This window comes from Oryx dammah, unplaced genomic scaffold (genome assembly GCF_014754425.2).
Source record: "Oryx dammah isolate SB20612 unplaced genomic scaffold, SCBI_Odam_1.1 HiC_scaffold_11229, whole genome shotgun sequence".
NCBI classification, from domain to species: domain Eukaryota; kingdom Metazoa; phylum Chordata; class Mammalia; order Artiodactyla; family Bovidae; genus Oryx; species Oryx dammah.
Genome location: NW_024080622.1, coordinates 4,161,452 through 4,174,126, shown reverse-complemented (window position 1 = coordinate 4,174,126; position 12,675 = coordinate 4,161,452). Strand labels below are relative to the sequence as shown.

The following is a 12,675-nucleotide window of genomic DNA, read 5'->3' as shown; positions in this document are numbered from 1 at the left end:
AAAGATGGGCTCGATAAAGGACAGAAATGGTATGGACCTAACAGAAGCAGAAGATATTAAGAAGAGGTGGCAAGAATACACAGAACTATACAAAAAAGATCTTCACGACACAGATAATCACAATGGTGTGATCACTCACCCAGAGCCAGACATCCTGGAATATGAAGTCAAGTGGCCATAAGAAGCATCACTACGAACAAAGCTAGTGGAGGTGATGGAATTCCAGTAGAGCTATTTCAAATCCTAAAAGATGATGCTGTGAAAGTGCTGCACTCAATATGCCAGCAAATTTGGAAAACTCAGCAGTGGCCGCAGGACTGGAAAAGGTGTTTTCATTCCAATCTCAAAGAAAGGCAATGTCAAAGAATGCTCAAACTACTGTACAATTGCATTCATATCACACACGAGCCAAGTAATGTTCAAAATTCTCCAAGCCAGGCTTCAGCAATACGTGAACCATGAACTTTCAGATGTTCAAGCAGGTTTTTGAAAAGGCAGAGGAACCAGAGATCAAATTGCCAACGTCTGCTGGATCATCAAAAAAACAAGGGAGTTTCAGAAAAACATCTATTTCTGCTTTATTGACTATGCCAAAGCTTTTGACTATGTGGATCACAATAAACTTTGGAAAATTCTTTAAGAGATGGGAATACCAGACCACCTGACCTGCCTCTTGAGAAATCTGTATGCAGGTCAGAAAGCAACAGTTAGAACTGGACACGGAACAACAGACTGGTTCCAAATAGGAAAAGGAGTACGTCAAGGCTGTATATTGCAACTTATATGCAGAGTACATCATGAGAAATGTTGGGATGGATGAAGCACAAGCTGGAATCAAGATTGCTGGGAGAAATATCAATAACCTCACATATGCAGATGACACTACCCATATGGCAGAAAGTGAAGAAGAACTAAAGAGCCTTTTTAGGAAAGTGAAAGAGGAGAGTGAAAAAGTTGGTTTAAAGCTCAACATTCAGAAAACGAAGATCATGGCATCAAGTCCCATCACTTCATGGGGAATAGATGGGGAAACAGTGGAAACAGCGTCAGACTTTATTTTTCTGGGCTCCAAAATCACTGCAGATGGTGATTGCAGCCATGAAATTAAAAGATGCTTACTCCTTGGAAGGGAAGTTATAACCAACCTAGACAGTATATTGAAAAGCAGAGAGATTACTTTGCCAACAATGGTCCATCTAGTTAAGGCTATGCTTTTTGCAGTGGTCATGTATGGATGTGAGAGTTGGACTGTGAAGAAGGCTGAGAGCTGAAGAATTGATGCTTTTGAACTGTGGTGTTGGAGAAGACTCTTGAGAGTCCCTTGGACTGCAAGGAGATCCAACCAGTCCATCAAAGGAGATTAGTCCTGGCTGTTCATTGGAAGGACTGATGCTGAGGCTGAAACTCCAATACTTTGGCATTTAGGACAATATAGTCCTTCTCCCAAGATAATGTCAGCTCGAAGTATTTAGGGGCCACACAATATTTTCTTATTTGAATGAGTTAATTAATAAAGAAGGTTTACTAAGCATTTAAGTAATTTTTGGGCTACTCACAAAAAAATACTGACTAGAACTTGCCCAATTTAAATTAGGGTAATTTCCAGGCCCCTTATAGTATAATATAATAAAGGTCCCAATATTATGTCACAGATCTGTATTCATTAGATAAATTATCATCTCAAACTAAAGTGATGAGTTTCCTATTCTTTTTTTCATTTAAATAATGGATTAAAGTTTTGGTATACCTAAAACTTTCTACTAGAATTGTCTAATAACTCCCCTGGAATTTGAAATGATATTTTTTTCTATTAAGATAAACATTATTATATTTTAAATGTAAGAGTTCATACTAAAATATCACTTTATAATATACATAACTTGTAGTTATGACGTACATCAATGTAAGCAAGCATATATGCTAACAATAGATTACCTTTATTAACCAGGATGGTATATAAAAAATTCTTGCATATTATGTGTAAACAGAAAATGCTAATGATATTAACCCCAGCTCTAGAGACAGACATCCTGGAGTGTTAAGTAATCCTTAGTCAAGCATTACTACAAACAAAGTTAATGGAGGTGATGGAATTCTCGCTGAGCCATTTTCAATTCTAAAAGATGATGCTATTAAAGTGCTGCACTGAATATGTCAGCAAATTTGGAAAAGTCAGTAGTGGCCACAGGACTGCAAAAAGTTCAGTTTTCATTATAATCCCAAAGAAAGGCAATGCCAAACTACAGTACAATTGTGCTCACATCACAAACTAGCAAGGTAATGCGAAAAATCCTTCAAGCTAGGCTTCAACAGTATGTGAACTGAGAACTTCCAGATGTACAAGCTGGATTTAGAAAAGGCAGAGGAACCAGAGATCAAATTGACAACGTCCGTTGGATCATGGAAAAAGCAAGAAAATTCCAGAAAAATTATCTACTGCTTCACTGATTACACTAAAGCCTTTGACTGTGTGGATCACAATGAACTATGGAAAATTCTTAAAGGGATGGGAATACCAAACCACCTTACCTGCCTCCTGAGAAACCTGCATGCAGGTCAAGAAGCAACAGTCAGAACCAGACATAGAACAACAGACTGGTTCCAAACTGGGAAAGGAGTACATCAAGGCTGTACATTGTAACCCTGTCTATTTAACTTATGCAGACTGCCTGAGTGCTCAGTCGCTTTAGTCTTGTCCAGCTCTTTGTGACCCTATGGACTGTAGCATTCCAAGCTCCTCTATCCATGGGAGTCTCCAGGCAAGGATACTGGAGTGGATTGCCATGCCCTCATCAAGGAGAGCTTTCCTGCCCAGGAATCGAACCTGCATCTCTGCATTGCAGGCAGATTCTTTATGGCTGAGCCACTGAGGAAGCCCTATATGCACAGTACCCAATGTGAAATGCCAGGCTGGATGAATCACAAACTGGAACCAAGATTGCTGGCAGAAAGATCAACAACCTTGGATATGCAGATATCATTCTAATGGCAGATACCATTCTAATGGCAGAAAGTGAAGAGGAACTAAAGAGCTCTTGATGAAGGTCAAAGAGGAAAGTGAAAAGGCTGGCTTGAAACTCAACATTCAAAAAATTAAGATCATGGCATCCGGTCACATCACTTCATGGCAAATAGAAACGGCAGGGGGGGATGGAAACAGTGACAGATTTTATTTTCGTGGGCTCCAAAATCACTGTGGATGGTGACTGCAGCCATGGACGCTTGCTCCTTGGAAGAAAAATTACGACAAATCTAGACAATGCATTAAAAAGCAAAGATATTATTTTGCCAATAAAGATCCGTATAGTCAAAGGTATGGTTTTTCCAGTAGTCATGTACAGATGTGAGAGTAGGCCGAGTGCCGAAGAACTTACACTTTCAAATTGTGGTACTAGACAAAACTCTTGAGACTCCCTTGGACATCAAGATCAAACCAGGCAATCCTAAAGGAAATCAACCTGAATATTCATTGGAAGGACTGATGGTAAAACTAAAGCTCCAATACTTTGGCCACCTTATGCAAAGAGCCAACTAACTGGAAAAGACCCAGATGCTGGGTGCTCTGATTGCTCTCTTTTTCAATTTCAGTTCTGTACCACTTCACTCACTCAGTAGAGGATGAACAAGAAAAATACTCTCCCATTTGTCAAGCCAACTTGGGTACTCTCCCTTAGCCATAAATGCCTGGTGGAATCTTAAATCTGCCTTAGCAACAATCATTGTAGACCTTAAAAGAACTTTCACATAATCCAATCAATCTTGCCTATCACCTCTTTCAAAATGTGACTCAAATTCATTGCCTCATGCTTTATCCCACAGACTCTGGCAGCCCCTCTATTACAATTTCATATCTCTTTCACAAAAGCTACTTGCTTTGCATACCTTCCCCTAATATCTAATTGAATTTTTAAAAATAATCATTCCAAAGTAAATCTCTTTTTCTAACATGGGGGTTGAAAAGGACTTTAGAGGTCAGCTAATTCTTCATACCTGATAGATGAACCTATTCCATAGTATCTCTTATCAATGTTTATCTAATTTCTATTTGAGTACTACCAGTGATAGGAAAAAGCTTTTGAACAGTGCATTCTACTTTTTAAAAATTTATTATTAAATCCATCCATAAGTTTTTATTATACAATTTGTAACACTGCTACATATTAGCTTAGTTACTATTACTTTACCTAGGACAAGTTTATCTTTCCTGCCAGATTATAATTTGCTTTTTTGAGTATTTTTTATAAGTATAAAATTATTATATGGCCACTGTTAACCATTTAAAATCTAAAGAAAAATTATAAAGACAACAAAAGTGATTCTAAAATCTAGTGTTTGGTGTAATTCCCTCTAGTATTTTTTTCTATGTATTATATAAAATACAACCTAGTACAGCATACACAACATAATTTACATTTCATTGTAAGTATCTTCTTACATGTTTTGAAAACATGTCTTTAATATTTGCATAACCTATAATCTCATGAAGAGTCATTAGCCATTTCCCTATTTTTGAACATGTTAGTGGTTTCCCATTTCTTCCCATTCCCACCAGAGAATGTGATGTGATGTGATAAATGATTCACTAAATCATTCAATAACTTCCTACTGGCAGATTTCTAAAATTGGGACTGTGAGGTCAAAGAACATGAACATCCTTAGCTCTGTTGATACAAGTAACAAAAAGTGTGTTCTTCTATTTGCTTACTTTACCCGGCAAGAGTTCTTGTTTCACAGAACTTTCTGAGTAGATAGCTAAGCCAAGTGACCTTGTAGTCTATGATCACATCTGATGGGACCAAGGGTAAGTGCTGACCAAAACTTAGCCCATCAGAGTTTAAGTCCAAGATATCAGTAATTGGAACTTCTGTGTTTCTACCAGGCACTGGTACTAGGAAGTGGTATAATCAAGATTTGCAATAGCCATGTTTTGTTTTGGGGCTGTTTTGGCCATGCAAACAGAAACGCGGAAGGGGTTAGTCTGAAGAACAGGGAGTTGTAACAGTCCTGTTTGCAGGCTCCTCTGAGGCCTAGATGAATTTACTGCCCCTTGGCTCCTGGAGATGCCTTTCATTTTTTTTTAATACATCCCTCTTTTCTGTTGAGTTATATTTTCTTCTATTCCTTGCCACAAAGGGTTATCTAGTTAAGATAAAATATATTACACCTTGTTTCCCCAAAAGTTAAATCACTGCATACTGTAATCTGAAGTAATATTGTTATTGAAGCATTTGGGGGTGCCAATGGAAAATACAACCATTCAGTAAATTTTTTGCTAGTGTAATAAAAGAAAATTTGTTTTTTTTTGACTGCCAGTTATATAAAACTTTTTTTCTCATATATTAGGCATTTGTGTTTCCTCCTTTTTGAAGTACCTGTTCATGTTAGATATTTAGTTAGCTTAGTAGCACAGTTGTGTCCGACTCTTTGCGACCCCATGAAATGTAGCCTGCCAGGCTCCTCAGTTCATGCAATTTTCTAGGCAAGAACACTGGAGTGGGTTGCCATTGCCTCCTCCAGGGAACCTTCCCAAACCAGTGATCAAACTTGCATCTCCTGTGTCTCCTGCATTGCAGGTGGATTCTTTACCCACTGGGTCACCTCGGATGCACCTATACAAAACTTTTTTTCCTCATGTATTAGGCATTTGTATTTCTTCTTTTATTAAATATCTGTTCATGTTCCTAGATAACTATTTAAAGTCTTCTTAAACAGAGTAGTCATTTATTCTCTCCCTTTCTCTCTTTGGAATCTTGTTTCTACACCACTGGTATCATAATATTTGTTATATTTTTCTGTCTAGGTTAATGCAATGGCTTTCTAATTGAAACTGAGCATAATAGCTAAGATTATAGGATTGAAATTGAACCGATCAAGGTTTTAATCGCAGTTAATCATTTAATTATTAGTGAACTTGAAAATAGTATGTATCTAATAGGAACAGTTTTATTTATTCAATAAAGATAAATTCCAGTTATTTCAAATGTTTAATAAAGGTTAAACTAGATGATAAATGTATTCTGCATGGTTTGACATATAGAAAACACAAAAAGTTGGTACTGTAGTTATAAGTGCATTTAAACTGGCTTGAACTGAACTATGTTTTGCAAATATAAAACACCTGTACCAGAAAGCACACAAACACAGGTGCAGCAGTCAAAGGCAACAATGCTCATGGTCTCTGTTGTGGGAGTCAGACTGAGAGATCATGAGCCTGCTGCTTCCTCTTACTGCATAGAGCATGACCCCTAAATACAAAAGGAATTATTTCATCTGGTGCCCAAGCAAAACAGCAGCAATCTATTTCAACCCTGGGGGGTGGAGGGGAAGACATGCTGGATTGGAATTAATGAGAGAGTTGATCTCCAAAGTTATGCCCTCCTAAAGGAAATCTCAAGGACCTTTTGGACTCTATGCAAGTTTTACTTAAGTGTCCTAACTTTAAAATCTAAATATCAAGAATAAATATGACTTAATTATATTGTGGTGGTAATGACAACATAAGAAAAATCTTGCCTGGTGTGGATGAAGATAAAGATGAGAAAAAGAACTCAGGCTGCCTTGGAAGTTGTTCTCTCCAGTGCTTTCCTCATTTTAACTATTAGTTATCTTTTTAGATGACAAAATTGAAGATTTATTCCTCAGATGTTTAAAACTATTCAAAAGTTTCTCATTCTTTATAGAATACAGTAAAAACTTCTATGCAAACCAAGGTTTCCATTCTCAAATCTTGTCCTACCTTACTTAGCTCAAACTCTACACTCAGCTACCAGCACGCCTCCCTGCATTTGCTGCCGCAGACTAGAATTCCAAGCCCACGTTACTGTACAGTCGAGCACCTGTTCCTCTGTCTCCCACACCCCTCCTGCACTGTGTCACCAATCATACTGAATGCAACTGACTGGTTAACAGATTGTTAGTCGAGTACCAGGTGAGCACAGACCTGTGAGAACATGTCTAATTATGTTCTTTATGCAGAATCTAGCAAGGGGAGGTGGATGTGCAAAAAGCCTTCTTTTGGAAGTGATGAATATATTGTGGCATGTTTCACATGTGTACACGTGCACGGGTGCTAAGTCACTTCAGTTGTGTTTGACTCTCTGCGACCCAATAGACTGCAGCCTGCCAGGCTCCTCTGTCCATGGGACTTTCCAGGCAAGGGTACTGGAGTGGGTTGTCATACCCTCTTCCAGGAGATCTTCCCAACCCAGGGGTCGAACCAGTGTCTGTTACATCTCCTGCATTCAGGTGGGTTCTTTACCACTAGTGCCACCTGAGAAGCCCCTGGTAAGTGTATACTTATCTTCAAAGCTCTTGAAGTTACACACATTAAGTATGTACAGTTTTTTGTATGTCAATCATGCTTCAATAAAGGGTTTTTAAGCATTTGTTAAAATAAATGAATGTGAGGGATGAGAGAGGGAATGGAAGAGATCAAAGAAAAATTATCCTATAGAGAGAAGGCTAATAGTACTCCTAGGTTCTCACTGCCAACCATAGAAAATTATTTTAATATTCATGGGATTATTACTGAAGCCCCTCAGAGAACCGAATGGTTTTTTAATATTATCTCTTTTAATATCCACAATAACTCCAAAAGTTCTAACAAATGGGGAGACAGGTTTAAGGAACTTGCCTAGAGACCTCCAGAGTAGACAGTATGTGAGATGGGACTAATTTAGGTCTGCTTGTGCTCTTAGCTGTTGTCCTGAAGTAGACACTACTTCCCATGTTCTCCCATTAAATTCTGACTTTGGAAAAGAGCATATAGTCAACATTAAGTCCTGAAAGAAAAGACACATGGTATGGTTTTGCAGCACCAGGTGAACAAGGAATGGTCCTGATGACAGGCTTTCCTCAATTTCCACGGGAATAAAGTGGGGATAACAACACATTCCTAGCTTTCCTGGATCAACCTGGTGGCTTATCATTTCTGACTCAGCTTATATGAGATCTCCCCACTCAACATAAAATTTGTTGCCCTAAAATCCCTTAACACATTACATTTTGTCTTCACATACTCGTCATTATTCAAAATTACACTGTTCATTTATTTTTTTAACTGTGTATTATCTGTCTCCCTCTCTATTACATAAGTCCACTAAAGAACCTGACCATTGTGTTCCAAGCCCTGTCCTCCACACCTGCAACATTGCCCAGCACAGAGTAAATGTTCAATAAACATGTGATAAGTGAATGATAACAGTAACAGAGCCAAAGAAGCAATGTCTCAGTGGATGGTAGGGGGGTCCTGAGCAAGGTGAAGCAAGTGGGTGGGGTGAGCACAACAGAGCAGAAGGAGGCCAGATAAGCAAACAGGTTTTATGTCTCCACCAATGTCCAGAAGAAAGTGCATTAACTCAGAACAGAAATATACTAACCAGGTGACAACTGGGCCCTGGAATGGAATGGTATTTGCCCTCAGGCTGTCCTTCCTCAGTGCTCCACCCCCACCCACTCTGGGCTCCAAAATCACCAAGCAACATCCTGATCATGATTTTACGACTATAAACACGGATACAAGGGCAAGAATCTGCAAACTAAGAAGCACAAACATCTAGTTGACCTGGCAGTTACTTTTGTTTTTTTAACGTTTGGGCATTTATGGAAATACATATTTCTTATGACCCTGATTATTGAGGGAATTATCTTTCCAAGTCGCCCCTCTTTGGACGCACTGAAAATTGTATCTCTGAGACTTTAGGGCGATACCCCAATGTTCTGTTCCTCATGAAGGTAACAATGTAGGAAGTAAATTGGCTTTGCCTGTATCTTTGTATTCTACAGGCGATAGTCAACATTAGCTGTTTCTGCAACTCAAGTTCTGTGATCCTGGACAAGCTGCTTGCTTCTTATGGGCCTCAGAGTCTTCTGACAGATCCAGTCTTTAAATTATGTGAAAATAAACATCTAGCAATGTATAGCAATGTGCTTGCCTTATGGAAATACATCTTGCCTCGTAATTCATGAATCTGGGGTCAGGGCCAGGAAATTGGCAAAAATTTAAAAACAACACGGGAATTAAGCAGACAGGGAAGAAGGAAACAACTACTTACAGGGGAAGTTGGTAACTCAACACCTTTATTACAAAAGAACAATGTAGCCCCCACAGATTAGGGTTATCTGTAAAACTATGGAAGTTTTTTCAGATAAGGTATCCCTAGATACTTCCATGCAACTCCATCAAGTCATCACTGGGCTTTAAGTGGCAACAATTGAATAAGAAAGGCATGAGTATATTACACAAAACTGTTCCAAGGATCTGCTTCTGCCTACATAGACCCATGCACTGCCAATGTATAGGAAGTTTGCCTTTTTATTTTACAGAAGCACACAAGCAGTTATAAAAACAGAATAAATATCTCAGAAGAAACTGACAATAATCAACTATGTGGCACATTCACAGGAAGAAAAATCCTGCCAAATGCAACCACCTTTGAGCCATAGCTTTTGGGTGAGTTTACATCTTTCATGTGCACATTTTATAGGCATCACACCCTTCAGCTCTATATCTAACACAGCAATGCCAAACTGTACTGATGCACAATGTTAACAACTCATTCTAAGCACTTCTTGAAACCATGGCAATATGGAATTGTGGAAGAGGGCAAAAGAAGGCAATTTTCAGTACATCTATTTTTATGCAAATGGCTTCAATATTACCAGGAACATGAGAACAAAGCAGCATCAGCAATGACAGCATAAGCAGGTTCTTCTTCCCTTCAAATCCCTACTGCTCCATCGTCTGTCCAAGGGCCAAATGGATCATCATGGCCAAAACCGTTAACAGCAAAAATGGATTATAATCAGTATCTCAAAAGCAAAAGACAGAGTCAGTTTAGAAGTGAGACTGAATTTGGTGATAAGAAAAATGTAAGAATTTAACTGATGTTTATGAGCTCTGTGGTCTACTTGTTGAAATAGTTGTCAGGCAGCCTTCCAGCATAAAGTGTCAAAGACATTCCAGGTAGTTTATTCAGTTTCCAATTTTTTATCTATATAATAATACCTTTAATGGCCCCCGACTCCAGTAGTCTTGCCTGGAAAATCCCATGGATGGAGGAGCCTGGTGGGCTGCAGTCCATGGGGTCACTAAGAGTCAGACACGACTGAGCAACTTCACTTTCACTTTTCACTTTCATGCATTGGAGAAGAAATGGCAACCCACTCCTATGTTCTTGCCTGGAGAATCCCGGGGACGGGGGAGCCTGGTGGGCTTCCGTCTCTGGGGTTGCACAGGCTTCCGTCTCTGGGGTCGCACAGAGTCAGACACGACTGAAGTGACTTAGCAGCAGCAATAATACCTTTATAAAAAATAACTCTGAATAAGGGTTGCTTTACATATTTACAAACATAAAGCTAAATTTTCCATTTAGTAAAATCTTAAGTTGTATTGAAGGAGACTTGAAAGCCTCATGCCATTGAGAAGTTGGAAGAAGAGTCAGAAAGCACTGAATCTAGCACCTCCCCCACCTTCAGAGACAAGGAGAGTGAGAACCAGGAAGCAATGCTTCCCAGCTGACCTGACATTTTCAACTTGTTACCACAAGACTGCGGACACGGCGGAAGGTGTCCCCACTGACAACGTCTGTGAGTGGAAGTGAACATCTCCCCATGAGCAACACCAGGTCCAAAGACCACATTCCCTCACGGGAACTACACATAGTGGGACTGTGCACTCCTGTCCCCCAGGCACCCTACTAGGAATCACAAGTGTTCCAGGGACTATCCCACTGCCCACTCCTCTTCACCAATTTTAGAAAGTATAATCTTAGGCTTGTCAGTGGCTGATGGACCAAAGTTTTTCAACACTTTTTGAATACCCTGTGGCTTTATTGTTTATTACTCAGAAAAATTCAGTCAAGAAACATATTAATAAACATGTTTACAAGTTAAAACAAATAAATGCCTCCCAATACCTATAAATGCTGGGCTACATTCTGCGTAAATACCCACTTTAAAAAAAACTACAATCTTACAACTTCAACTCAGTAACAATCATGGCAGTAAGGAAATTCACAAATACTTAGGGAACTTGAGAGGTGTACTGATTTGCCAGTTCACTCAACTGCTTGAGCAATCACATCCCAGGCACATGGAATACTCTAGTATTTCATACCCATTCACGCACAGGCCTTTTCAGGTTTCTAAGATACAAGGTAATTAAGGTAACACAAACAGCCTAAATGTACATGCTTTTAAATTATCTCATTTCCTCTCAAAACTGATATTGCTTATGAACAACTGTTTCCATGAAGCAAAAATTTCATCTAAATAATGCAACATTCACTTAAAATGTTTTTACAGATGCTGCTAAGGAAATTTTCAGGTAGATACATGTCTATTGTTAGTGAAAAAGATGCTTTTTAGAGGTAGTATGTACCTGATCTGATTTTGCATATTAAAAAACTTGAGAATTATAAGAATAATACAATGCAAATAGCCCAGTAAGCACAAAAGAAGTTAAGAATTTTAACTATAATAACTCAACAACAATAAATAGCAAGAACCCATAATTAGCAGTCAGGCTTGAAAACCTGGAAGTAAGAACATGAGTCCTTGACCAGTACAAGGTTATCTAATTTTATTCTACAATCAGAAAAAGAAAATCAAAGTAAGGCCTGTTAACAATGACCTGTTCTAGCTCTCCGGGCAGCCACTGAGTCACTGACATGAATGTCCAAGATGACAGCAGAACAGCACAATTAGAGGAACTAACGCTGCATTAGCAAATCCTCTTTGCAACCCCTTCCCATATCAAATAAAAATGGCAGACCCAGCTAGATGCACATATCCCTGGCACTATGGTTTAAATGACAGGAAAACTTACACAAAAGAAGTATCCAGAGTATAGACAGCACTCTTTTTGTTTTTCACTTTTATGTTTTAGGGCACAGTTTTGGGGAAGAGTATATACAATGCTGCCTTACAAAGGATATAGAAGTCCCTTGTTTGAGCTACCAACCTCTTAGCCACACAGAAAAATGTCAGTCATCCATTTGTTAGCACCAAAATCTCCTTCTATTGCTTACAATATGCAGCACACATTTTAAGGGGCTGTTCAAACAGAAAAACAAAGGAAGCCCTTGAAACAGAAGCGGATCCTCCGAGCTTTGCCCTTTCCTTTATCACCATGCCTATATGCCTGCTGTTAAAGCACTGTCACATTGCTTCCACATGCTCAAGCCCTCGAAACTTGTGCAAAAGCATTGCAAAATTAACTGCATAAACATCACATTACAAAACATGAGCTAGTAATGTGAAGCCAGGCACGTGGGCCAGAATAATGATGAATAAAATCCTAACCTACAAATGTCCCTGACCTGAGACATTTTCTTATTTGAAGAAGACATTGAACACGTTGTGGCCATGAGTATATTTCGAGTATTGGTACAATTCACTCTGAGAAATCATTTAAAATTACTGTCTTTTTGCCACTTTCATAAGTCATATTACAATTTTGACTAAATTTTTAAAGATTAAAAAATAACTATTTCATTTTTCAACATCAACATGTAACTGTACAGGTATAACTGAGCTGCTTAAAATCAATACAACAGAAGTGTATAATGCTGGAGGCTCCTTCCAGAAGAGCTTACAGCTCCCTTTCCTGGAACCGCATGGAGATAATGCCCCACACCAAACATAGTACAAACAAGATACATAGTACTAGAATTA

General features: G+C 38.8%; 1 protein-coding gene across 2 annotated transcripts in view; it reads right to left on the bottom strand.

Moving 5' to 3' along the window:
• Positions 1-12,675, bottom strand: part of LOC120861163 (FYVE, RhoGEF and PH domain-containing protein 4) — a 151,967-nt gene that overhangs the window by 125,311 nt on the left and 13,981 nt on the right. The gene's annotated exons all lie outside the window — the stretch shown is intronic.